The following is a 13,445-nucleotide window of genomic DNA, read 5'->3' as shown; positions in this document are numbered from 1 at the left end:
ACTTGTTCAAATAAATAAACACGTAGCAAGGAATCACGTAAATAATGAAAACAACACCACACGCAACTCTATGTAGGCCTCTACCCGTCGTCCCAAAGGTTTTCGAAACCTTGCTCTGATACCATTCTGTAACGACCTAGCTCCTCATAGATCCGGATCATTAAACGGGTCCTAACCGACCCAAAACATCTAAAGGTGAAATAGTAATTTAACGTTAAATTAAAATGTTAAGTTCCAAAAAGGGCAAGATGGTAATTTACCATATTTCAATAAATTAAGACCCAAAGGATGTCATAGTCATTTACGTGCATCACACAATAATTAAAATGAGGTCTGGGGTAACATAGTCCTTTTGGGGCAAAAATATAATTATGGCATTCAATTGGGTCATAAAAATAATTAATTTCAACTCCAAATGATGCCAAAGTGTAATTTTAAGAACTTAAATTGGTAATTACATGAAAAGGCAGAACCGGTCAACGTATACTCCTTATACGTCGACTGGATTGGGATATGAACAATGAAAAAACCCACTGCCATGATACCGGTCGACTGGTTTGGGATACCAGTCGACTGGTTCTGAACATAAGTTACAATGGATACCGGTTGACTGGTTTGGGATACCGGTTGAATGGTTTGGGACGTATGCCATAATGACCATTCTGCCAAGATACCGGTCGACATTTGGGAGGCCACATGTCGACCGGTTCTGGGAAAATTGCACTCCCACTTCCCATTGTCCAGTGATAACTCACTTACACCAACACTTGGTAATCAACCACCCTGCCACTACATTCACGTACAAAATAAGATATGCTTCAACATCAAATTGTAATAACAACCACCATGTTGGTAACGTAATTTACAACACGTTACTTAGAATACACAAAACTGATTTTGAGTGAGTAATACTTAATTACATTTTCTCAAAGATCATTCACAAACTTAATTACATTCCCAAAACTATTAATTACACATGAAATAGCTAAATACAAGATAGCAAAAATCATCTTCTAACAACTTTCAATTTTGAGGTGGATTAGCATCCGCCGGTTCTTTTCCAAGACCCGAAAAAAATATAATATATAGTAGGGTGAGCTTTATGCTCAGTAAGTGACAGTTAAGACACACATCTTGTGTCCTTGTGAATCCAATCAAAGCATAGGCCAATGGAAAATAGGGATCATGCAATGTAGGGTTAAAACAACTTCAATGTCAATTCCAAGTGTAAACAATGCAATGCAATGCATGATATGTCACTCCCCATTTTCATTTCTCAAAACCATACTTTCCAACTGTTAATACAGCCCGCCCATTAGTAACCCTCCCGCGACACGAGAGGAGGATTGGCTAGTGTCCCTGACCCTTGGTAACCCCGCGGCGTCATTATGGGCCCAGCTAGCTCAACCACGCTAGGGCGATTCCCTAGTCCCCTCTAGGCTATATTAACCTCCGGCCCGTTGGTAACCCCGCAGCGACCGGGTTTATCAAAACCATTTCACAAAAACTCTTCTCCCAAAATTCCCGTTTTCATTTCAAAAACTGATTTCTCCCATTTCATGCAACCCAATGGCATGTACATGTATATGTGTCTCAAGCTTACAATATTATGGCATGTAGAAGTTTTACATTTCATAATTACTTCACAACTAAACATATATCATATTCAACATCATCAATTGAGTCATCAACACATTAAGCACAACAAAACTATCACCACAACATGCTTTTCACATAGAACAAATCATAATCAAAATCATGAATTTCTCTGGGCATCAATTACACAACATTGAAACAATTAACTCTCAAATTAAGCATGTTTATCACACAAAGGAGAGATAACTCACAATGGAACAAGAAGGAAGTGGATTAAGGGCCCCTACCTTGAAAATGGACAAAACCCTTGAAATGGGTCCTCAAATTCGAACTCCAAGGAGGGCACCAAATCTGGAATTTCAGGTATGGATGCGTAGAGCTCGATGTGCTCGACGTTTTGGCTTAAACGGCACCCAATTCCGATAAGTAATGAAGATGAAATGAAGGATCAAAGTTGTCTCAAAAAGAAAAGAAAAATGGAAGAGAAATTAAGAGAGAAGAGGGATTTACGGGGAGAGAGAAAGTGTGAAGCAAAATAGTGGTCTCTAGACCACTTTTGAAATAGTGGTGGGCCCCGAAATTTCTTTTTATTTAATCTTCCATTTTCTACACCACACAACTCATATAGTGCACCACTACATAAAAATACTACTCAACCCACATAAATTAAAATGCACAATGCAAATGGACCCAACCACAATCTCGAACACAACATGCGAAACGACAAAAATACCCTTGTCTCCACGAATTATTGGAAAAATGAAAATGCTGAAAAATCAGAAACATCACAGTTCTACTAGTTTTGTAATAGTTGTTCTTGCAAGTATATTCCTTTGATTTGATTTCACATTTGTTTACAAGTTAATACGGTTAAGTAATTATAATTTATTGTTTTGCGTTGGTTGTTCCGATCTTGTTAGAATATGTTTCTTGTTGCGGATTGCTCCAAAAATGTTTTAATGATAGCTTTAGGATGATCCCTTAGTTTTCCCTTGAAATTAGACATTAGGGAGCATGATCCACATGTTGTGCCGTTTATATTATACTTGCAAAGACTCTTAAAACTCTAAGTTATACGCATGAGCATCATTCTACGAGTAATTTCAAATTATTCACCCCTAGTTAATTGTATGTTTTGCAGGCAAGGAGACATCTTTCTCGGATGCGAACCATCCATAGTTCGACTTGTATTTACATTTCAAACACCTTTTGTATACCTTTGACATGCAAGTGTTAGCATGGTTTATGTCCTTTTTTAGTCGACAATGTGTAATGTAGTTAGAAGTATGACTTGCTTCCTCTCTTATGAGTGTAATATGTACCTAAACACGCTCCTTGATGTACTTTAAATTATATGAAATGAGGCCGAGGGCCAAACACTTTTAATGTATGCTAAGTATGTAAATTTTATAGTTTTGGACGTATGAAACATGATTTTTTGTATTTGACATGTAATAAGGCCGTGAGCCATGGTAACACAGTACACAACTCTAAAATTGAGGCCTTAGAGCTATTTTTTAAAAAAATTTCCATGTTTTGTGCTAAATTATGCAATTGAGCATGCTTTACACATTTCCATTGATTTTCCATGTTTTGGATGCTTGTATGAAACTTTAGAATGTTTTACAATCAGTTTTGGGACGCTCGGGATGCATGTATAGGATTAGAATTGGACTGAGCCAAATTTTCATGTCTACATCAGACCTATTTTTTATGTTTTTTGGTGTATCGGTCGGCTGACAACTTCTGTCGGTCGGCTGATAGCCTTTCATAAACAATTCTAATGAGTTTACTTCTTTATAGGCCATTTTGGCCAGCTAAACATTGGGGTTCGGCTGGATGAACATTAAGTTTTGACTGGCTGATTCTTGTCATTGGCCTGCTGATCTTCCCTGATGCATTCCCTTTTCAGTTTTTCTTGAACAGCTTGTCATGCCAACTTCAGATGGCCATATCTCCTTCATTTCTAATCCAAATGGGGTCATTCTTGATCTTATCTTTTAGTATTTTTAGTCAGCTTTCCAATGGTACCAATTCCATTCTCAGATTCAGATCATAGCGGAAGTTATTCATGTTTTAGTGAAACAGTGTCGGATTTTGCTTAAACTGGGAAAGGGTATTTTGTGGGATTCATAACCAAAGTTCTTAGAACCTCTTAGAATGTTGTAAAATGATTAGATTAGGCTGAATGGACCTCATTTCACTTGTTTAGAGTTGGATTTCTCTTCTTGTTTGTGAAATGACTACTTTACCTTTGATTAACGGATTTAGCCCGTTTTGTCTTTAACTTCTGCTTTTGCCTTTGAAATGAGTCTTTTGACCTCTTATTTGATTTTCTTGTTGTCTTAGAGGGTCTTTTACCTCTATTAACCACTTCTTTTGTTTTTACTTCCGTATTATGGACTCATTATTGGGTCATGTCCTCAGGTTACTCGCTAACGCTCCGGGTGCTTGGAATTAAGGCCATTACAAGTGGTATCAGAGCGTCCGAGTTCAAACACCATGGACGATGGGTTTTTAGTTTTCTTCATACTTCATGTTTACTTGGCATTTTTATACTTATATGCTTAAGTGTTTCATGTTTTCGTTGTATAACTTAACATAATTTGAAGTGTTATATGCTTATGTGCTTAAGTGTTTAACAGCGTTCCTTAACTGCCTTGGCATGATCTATATGTTGTTTATATTGTCATGCCTTATGTTTCATGCATTTATGTGATCATGTTATAATGCTTTATGCTAAGTGCTTAGCATTCTTACGTGTACAAATAAATGTATGCTACATGTTTAAAATGGTTGTAGTGACAATCGGAGGTGTAATTTAGTAAAGTATTTTATCATAAGGTTTTGCATATGATCTTAGTGACTAGAAAATCTTTTTTTATCGTGTTTGACTTCGTGCATTGTTCATGCTCGGTCGGGTGAGATTAATGATAGGTTATTGTCTCTTGGAGTCTATAGTACCCTTAGATGCGTTCTTGCCTTGTAGGGTTTCTTCCTTATATAAGAAGGATGCATTTTGTGGGGTCTCGATGGTGGGAGCCCTTTTATCTGTTTTGATATCATGGTGGTGATTGTGTGTGAGTTGAGTAATTAATTTCATAGGTGTGATTAATCACTCACTTTTGTGTCATTTTAGAGTGTTGACATGATGGATGATGAGTACGAGTTGACGAGACATATTGCAAAGGATAGAGCTTGGATCGTTTGGCCTGGCTTTCTGGAGTCAAACCTTCCCTTGTTTTCGGGTGAATCGAGTTCCTTTGAGGCAATCCAGTGGGTGGACCAAATTCTGAGGACATTTGGGATGTTACAGATTGAAGATGGGAACACGAGGGTTAGGCTTGCCACTTCACAGCTCAGGGGTGTAGTGGGTGTTTGGTGGAAATCGATCATTAGTACTCGTGTCATTGAGGGAATGGGCTAGGAGACTTTTCAGGAATTATTTCTTGACAAGTATTTTCCAGTGACGGTTAGAAAAGAGTTAAGGAAGAGGTTCGTTATGTTAATTTAGGAAATGGTGAGCATTACAGAGTATGAAGCGGAGTTTACCTCCTTGTCTCACTTTACGCCGAAAATAGTGCAGATGGAGGCCTTAAAGGTTGATAAGTGATGAGCGCTAAAAAGTGCGCATTTAAACCCCTTAAGCTCGAGTATTCTAGAACCTTTATCTATCTTATTTTCCTATTTGAAACTAATTTCATGTTTTTACCATTTTCAGGCACTTATCCCCAAAATAAGTCAATTCAGCCAAATTAGAGTATAAAAGAAGCAATCTCAAGCTAAATGGAATAAAGGAGCAAAGTAGAAGCAAAGTGGTGGAAAACAGCAATATTCGATCGATCAGACCAAACTCAGATCGATCTCACAGTGATCGTTCAAACCATCACTACAAGAAATTAGGTTTTTAGTGACAGCCAAATCTATCCCTAAAAACCCTAAGACCATCCCTAATGATCAAATTTGACCGTCCCTAATAGTTGTGTCACAAATAATTTTTAGGGACGGTAAAAATTGTCCATCCCTAAAAAAATCAACCTTTAGGGACGAACTTACTGTCCCGAAAAGGCCCGTCCCACTTTCATTTATTAGGGACGGACTTACTACCCAAATAAGACCGTCCCCCTTTGACTTATTAGGGACGGTATTTACTGTCCCTAATAGTTTATGTATTTGGGATAGTTTTCTTGTCCGTCCCTAATACAATATTTATTAGTCACATTTCGTACTGTCCCTAATAGTTGATTATTATTATTATTATTATTATTATTATTTTTGCTCTACTGGATTTGTTTTCTAAAAATACACCACATCCACCTTATATATCAAAACATGAAAACTAAAATGTACATTCATCTGCTCTACTGGATTTTTTTTCTAAAAATACACCACATCCACCTTATATATTAAAACATGAAAACTAAAATGTACATTCATCCACAATATCATTTTAGAAAGCAAAAAATAGATTATCACCACAATACGGTGCATGGAATATGTCTCAAACATCTGTTATAAATTAAACATCTGATATAAATTAAAACATCATTTTAAACTGAATGCAATCATGAAAATGCAGGCAAAAAATATACTACCAAAATAGTTAGAAATCAGCTAGCTAGCCATCAAAAAGCTCCAAAATATATCTACTAAAATAATTATCTTTATAGTTCATTCAGGTGATTGTTGTGGTGGTGCTAGTGGGTGGTGTTGAAATTGCCACCATGTTGGTGGCTGCTGATACCAGCTTGGTAGGGCATGTTGCTGTTGGTGGAATCGTGGTGGCGGCTGTTGGCTCTGTTGTTGCTGCTCAAGGAGCTGCTGGAGCTGCTGTTGCTATTGTTGTTGCTGCTGAAGGAGGTGTGTTGCTGCTCAAGGAGGTGCTGAAATGTATCCAACTTCTCCTCCAAATTTGTAACTTTCTCCCTAAGTTGTGCATTATCTTCTTCAACATTTTTTACCCTTTTTCTGGAAGCCGCTTCAAAAGATGAGGATGCACGTTGATGGCTTGGAGCTACAAAACCATTTCCGAACCCACGACGATATCCCTTTCTGATACCTAATTGGTTTTCCACTATCTCAACATCATTTATGATATGACTGGTACCATCAGAATTGTGAAAAACTTGTGAAAACTTCTGTTTCATTTCATCCTGAAATTAAGATTAATGTAATGTTAAACATCAGTAGCTTAATAAAAAAAATTAACTATAAAATAAGTCACGATGAATTTTTTTTTTTATGTATGTATATAAAGAATAGGAATGAGTGAGAGATTTGTTCTTCACTTCCATTTTTGGAAGAAAAAAAGCTAGCTAAAGCTCTTTAAGTGAAAGTCAAAAAAGGATCTTACTTATATATAGGACATCACTGACTTATTCACTTCTGCTCTTCTCATCTATAAAAAACTTTCCTATCGCGCAGGCTGCGCACAAGGAGCATCAACAAAGATTATGGTAAGTAAGGATCAGTACACTGGTATAATTGGGACAGACAAGAACATAAGCAAAGCCTACGCCTAAGATCTATCTTTAACCCTATGCACTTTCAGTATTTGGGATCAACATTGGAAGCCTTTTACCTAGCAAATCAAATGAAATGAACTCGGACCCATGCAATGAGTGATAGGTTATTTTAGGCTCATCAACTTGTCCCAAACTGATCAATTTAATGGTTTCATCATTTTTGGGATATAATTAACTTATATGGAGTCACTGTATAAGCTTTATTCATACTAATTTATTGGCACACCTTCATCGTGATTAATGTCTATTTGCATACATCTCAACTTTTGATAAGTAGCATGATTAAATTTGGAATTGATTGATTCTAAAATATTCGTTGTTTTGACAGCTGCTACGCCAATAACTATCCGAAGTTACACCGGGGATATAAACAAGATAATGATATAATTTAGGAATCAAAATGAGAAACCATTTCTTGTTGTAACATGTATAATGTATAAGGTATAAGGTATAATGTATAATATATAAGGCATGTAGGATGATGATTTACTTGTTATCTCGTTGAATTTGTGTTTGTAACTTTTTGTTGAATCCTTTGTTTCTTCTGTTGTATGATGGGGTTATATAGGCCATTTGGAAGAGATCAACCAGCAAAGCATTGTGGTGTCATTAATAGAGAGATACCACCAAGTTTTGGTACAAGGACAATCATTGCCACCAGAACTCATTTCAACTTTTGTGAACACCTTCCCTGAATGTAGTTTGTACTTCCAGCAAGCTCGGTAAGATATTTATTATGCTTGAATATCTATAAACATGTCTACAGGGACAGCAAGAAGAACTTTGTTGTAATATTAAATGTTTCTGAATATGTTGTGACGTAGAGATCCCACTGGATGTGTTATTTTCTTCTTTTATTTTTATTTATTCAAATTACTCAGAAAGTTTTGTTTTTATTTACTAAAAATAATTATAATTCAAAAAAGTGATATATATTCTACCTAGTCCTGTTAACTATCAAGCCCTTTGTTGTCCCTTAAATCTTCCCAACTGAAGGCTGGACCTGACTTCAGTTACTAGCTTAGTAGACACCACCTTCATCAATTGCATATAGCATTGGGTGTGGTATGATAACGAGTGTTGGTGTTTGTGGCCAAATGGCCCGAGTCCGTATCCCATATATGTCAGTTGCTTTTTTTACTTCCAAAACAAAAATTGCATATAGCATCTTAGGCTGAACAACAGTGAAGTCGTCACTTTGTTTTTTCTTTTCTTTTTCTAGTTAGGTAAATGCTCACTCATGAATGTCCATTATGGGCTCAAACCCTCACCTTCACTTTGGGAGGAAGAATTTATACCATTTGGACTAATGTCATGTTAAAAGAGTTGCAATAATGGTAAAAACGGCTTGTTTCAATATCAAATTATAAAGATCATTATCAAGCCGTCTAAAACTGAAATTCATCATTCTGAATCATAAGTTTAGCCATCTATAAATGGTTTTGTAGCCATCTACTTTGCAAAAACCAGTATATATATGTAAAATATGAACTGAACTCTAAGTAGCCTGCTACAAATGAAGATTTGACCTTCTAAAACAAGTTGTGGAAAAAGTGGATCTAGGAGTAGCCATCTAAAACTCTATTGTGGCCAACTGCAAATACAAAAAAATTCAAAATCTGACAGATCCAACAACCACATACCCGAGCATTAAATGCTAAAATGGTTATATATCTGAGAGAGATATAAAGAGGGGTTTGTGATATCATTTATTGTACTCAAACTTGTATTCCTTTATACTTGTGTATTCATCCACTGAGGGATGTCATTTATTGTACTCAAACTTGTATATCTACAATCATTGTAAAGAGGGGTTTGTGAAATCCAATAAGTCTAGGTGACGGAGTTCATTGTAAAGAGGGGTATAAAAGTAGTAAATGATTTAAAATATATACACCAGAGCTCAAACAGAGTGGACAAAACTCTCACCATGAGTGAGCCTAGTTGCTTTACCTTCACTTATGTTATGAAAGATAACTAGCATTGTTAGAATTCAAGTATTGATGAGTCATATCTACTTTATTTTGGTCACTATGCCCTATGGTGATATCTCAACAACCAAATGTTCCAGTTACATTGTATTATACAAATATTTTGTGCTAGCAATATAGCCCATGTAAAATTAATGTTTTTTTACCCCTGCCTAGTGCCTCCGTATACATTTTATTTTCCTTGCCCACATATATATAAACACAACTCATCACCAACTTCTTCCAAACATCCTCCTCTTCTAAGCATACTAATATTGTAACTAATTTACTACACATACACACATAATCTTATTATCAAACAAGATGGAAATAATAACACATTAAGAACAATAAAAAGAAAGTAAAATGGGAAAAAAAAAACTTACGTAGTTCTGCTTAGCTCTCTCGTTTACTCATCCAGTTTCTTCCCTAAAATGCGTGTCCTTGTACAAGCGAATAGCAGGACCTTCCTCGGGACTTTCAACTTCCTTATCTTCTTCGTTTTGCCTTTCTTGCCTTTCTTGACTTTATTTCAGCTGCAACACAAAATATGATTTAGATGGATAATAAATTGAAATTTTATAATTATTATTTTAAATATTACGTACATAAATATCATAGCGTCTGGCAAAAGACATCGATCCAGAAACATGTGGAGTATCATTCTTTGAACGGTTGACTTTATTTCTGTCACTTATTTTCTACACAGCAATTCAAACAATAATGCAAGTTAAGAAATCTAAATAGCTAGTCAATCAATGTATTATAATCAATGATTTCAAGTAAATAATTTAAAGCAGGTGGTTAAAAATCCGAACTTGAAATTCTGGTGATGTCCACCAATCGCACATTTTTCCCCAAACATCAATATCAAAGCGTGCATTCTCAATTGGAAGATGCTTGCCAAAATGATTCTTCAATTTATATCTATATTTCCTCAAACGTTCAGACATTTCTTTAGTTACTCGCTTGAAATCAGTTTCATTGTCATGTGCATCCACTCCAAAGGTCACCTTTATAATGAACATTTAATTTAAGTTACAAAGAGCCCAATAATTCACACAACAAATAGCACTGAAAAATATGAAAAATAAACAAGTCAACAAAAAAGTATTAAAAATGATATATGATAAGCGTTGAATACTGTATATTCAGGCGCCCTAAATTACATTAACAAAGTCCATTAATTGATTATTTTATGTAGATTAACTCCATTTGCATGTTTTTGTGCATTTTCAGGTTAAAGTGCAAAAAGGAAGCAAAAATGATGCCTTGTGGAATTATGAACAAAAAGGGTGCCAATTCTGAAATTCTGGCAGCGGTAGAACCTGACTTTTGTCGCCATTTTCGACCTAGCAAACTCAAGAACTGGACTTCCATCATAACATGAAAGATTTAGAGCTCTGAATCAGCTTTCCAAATCTTCAAGCGGTTCGTCATTCGGAGTTCAGAACAGAGAGTTATGATCTTCTTAACAGAGGTGCGCAGAACTGCCTGGCAGCACTGAAGTACTGCCTTTCTCCCCATTTTCGACCAACCAGACTTGAGAATTGGGTCTTCATCAAAACATGAAGTTTTTAAAGCACTGAATCAGCTCTCCAAATCTTTAAACAGATCATCATTCGGAGTTCAGGGCACAAAGTTATAGCAGTTTTACCAAAGTAGGTCAGTGCTGAGCAAGAAGAGCATGTTGCACATTACACTAATTTAGAGTGCTCGAGACCACTCTTCGAGTGCTCGAAAATCAGCCAGATTGCAGCTCGGAAATGAACCCCTCTTCAGCCCACTTATGCAATGGTTTCCACATTTCCACCCTCCTTCTTTATGGAGTGGTTGGGAATGTCTTTGGAGGAGAGAGAGAGAGCTTGGTTGAAAGTTATAAGGCAACTAAGGGCCACATGCATCCTATCATTCATTTTTAGAAGATAAGAGGAGAGAGAGGAGAGAAAAGAAAGGAGTTCTTCAAGCTAACAAAGGGGAGCTCGAAAATTGGAGATGGAGTTCAAGCTTCTTCTTCATTCTAAGGCTCCAATGGGTAACTAACTCTTCTTCTAGGGAGGTGATGAAGCCTCCCTTGTAAGCATACTCTAGTTTTGTTCTTAATTTGGGGAATGAAGTATGTATGTGGTATTTTTCATAATCTAGAGCTCTACACATGTTGTAATGGATCTTAATTTCTATTAATGATTATGTTGAGTTTTATCATCTTGTTTTAGGTTATATTCTCTCATGATTTTATAGCTTGCATCTTCATAGTGGGAATGGAGATGAGATTATGAAATGGTTTTCTTGGCATGTCTTGTGAAGGTTTTGATAGTCCATTCCTAGGAACGATGAATCATACTACACCCCTAGTTTAATGTAATTAAGTAGATGGTTCATACCAACCGTGGATGGATTATACTTAGTCTTTGATTACATGTGCATTTACCATACAAAGTAAGGGATTTGATAGGCCATTCCTAGGGGATTATACTTAGATGGTTTATACTTAGCTCTTGATTGTATGAACTTCTTGAAGATAGTGTAGTTATCATGCATCTCTATATATCATGGTCATTTACATAAGTAGCTCCCCAAGTTAATTGCAAGCTAGCATGTTTATGAGGTGTGTGGTGGATTCATTTCCCTAGTCCTCTCCACCTAAGTTTCACTCCTTTTAATCTCCTTCCATTTATTATTTTATGCATCTTTACATTTCTAGCTTAGTGACAAACCAATCAACAACTCTTTATTACACCTTATCACTCTAAAATGACTCTAGACACTTAGGTTGCCATAGATTAGCGCAGTCCTAGTGGTTCGACTTACCCGACCAATAGCCCTATTTTACAATGATTCGTGCTATTGCGAAGGTTGATGTATAGTTGATCAACCGATCAATATAGTACCCTTATGATATAGAAAAAAAAAAGAACTCATTACCTTGAAATGGTCATAGCAGACTTGTCTCTCATAATTTGGAATTTCCCTCCATGTTTTATATTTCAATAGCGCTTCTTTATCCCTCGCATGCATGCCAACCTTAGCCGTCCATAAATTCTGATTTTTGCCAACAGGTTTAATATAATCCGTCCCAAACTTTACCAAAATTGGAACATCCTTTCCATAGAGTTCCTTAGCTTTGTGTAGGGCTATATTCTTTGCTTTTCCACGCCGTTTTCGTACTGGGCTGGAAAAAAAAATTATCAACTAAATTAAAACATAGTCATTCTACAAAAATGCTTGTAGTTAATTAATGATGAAGCATAATTATCACCTCCACTTGGTTGTGGCCTCGTCTGCAAAGTATTACCAGCACCTTCCATAATAGGTTGTTGACTTATTGAGTTACTACCATCAGCTTCTCCACTTGGTTGTGTGGCAGCTGAACTTGTAGATGGTATCTCAATTCGAGTTTGAGCTATGTTGGACCATAATATTCTACGCATTAGTGCCTCAGAAGTGTCCATAATTCTGTTTAAAAGCTGATATAGTAATATTAAATAAAAATAAACAAGCATATGCGGAATACATTATGAGTCATCATTTGATATTGGTTACTTCAAAACATAAACAGAAAATAAATCAAGTGATCTAAGATTAGTTTAAATAAATCAGAAAAGTAATGAAGCACACAACCAAATGAACTTAATTAATTTCCAGCACTCAACAGATACTAAAAGGTAAATATATTGAAAAAGAGAAGGAACTCAATTCTAGATAAAGTTCACAAAATGTACTAATCATGATTCCAAAAAAATACAGAACAGGCTCAACAATACAAAGCTTCATATGTCATCCAAATCAGTATCATCATCGGACAACAATTTTGGTTCCTCATCTAAACTATATTGAATGTCATCTCCATCATCATCTTCTTTGTCCAGTTAAGTTCAAATTTTTCATGAGTTCACTTCTTGTTATTTGGTCCCTTTTCGAAACTAACCTCAGGTATGCGGTTAAGTTGTTCCAGAATATCATCACCTGTCAACTGTTTTGGTGGCCCTTTATATTGCTTCTGACCATTAAACTGCTTGTACCACTTCCTAAAAACATTATAGTAAGCCAATGTGATTAGATTCCTCTAATTAGGATACCAATCGTTTGAGATTGTTAGGATATCAAAACAGATAACAAGAAAATATATGTGAAGCATCATCAAGTATCAGGGTGCAAACAATTCCTTAGGGGACATGCGCCGGTGGATTAGTCGGGGCTTTGCCCTGGACACCCTGGTTATAAGAATAAAAACAAGAAAATATGTGGCAAGATGCCATCACTCTGCTGTGTTTTGCTTGATCCTTGCAATTAGCAAACTTGTCCATGGACCACCAGCATTTTAGGCTACTCTGTTTGTATATAATTCCCTATT

General features: G+C 36.1%; 1 long non-coding RNA gene across 2 annotated transcripts; it reads right to left on the bottom strand.

Annotated features, from left to right (window-relative positions):
* Window positions 1–6,076: 6,076 nt before the first annotated feature.
* Window positions 6,077–13,230, bottom strand: LOC132271923 (uncharacterized). 2 transcript variants are annotated; one of them, XR_009469883.1, is made up of 7 exons: window positions 12,351–13,230; window positions 12,017–12,263; window positions 9,910–10,104; window positions 9,700–9,792; window positions 9,478–9,627; window positions 6,950–7,021; window positions 6,077–6,749 (listed from the first exon to the last, which is right to left on the bottom strand). It is a non-coding gene; the product is annotated as an uncharacterized LOC132271923 (long non-coding RNA). The 2 variants fall into 2 exon arrangements; XR_009469882.1 differs by lacking the exon at window positions 6,950–7,021 and having other exon boundaries at window positions 6,078–6,749; window positions 12,351–13,229.
* Between the last annotated feature and the right edge of the window lie 215 nt (window positions 13,231–13,445).

This window comes from Cornus florida, unplaced genomic scaffold, assembly GCF_030987335.1.
Source record: "Cornus florida cultivar Cherokee Brave unplaced genomic scaffold, ASM3098733v1 CherokeeBrave_3.0.0_Hap2_Chr08, whole genome shotgun sequence".
Taxonomy (NCBI): domain Eukaryota; kingdom Viridiplantae; phylum Streptophyta; class Magnoliopsida; order Cornales; family Cornaceae; genus Cornus; species Cornus florida.
This window is presented reverse-complemented; position numbering and strand designations above follow the sequence as displayed.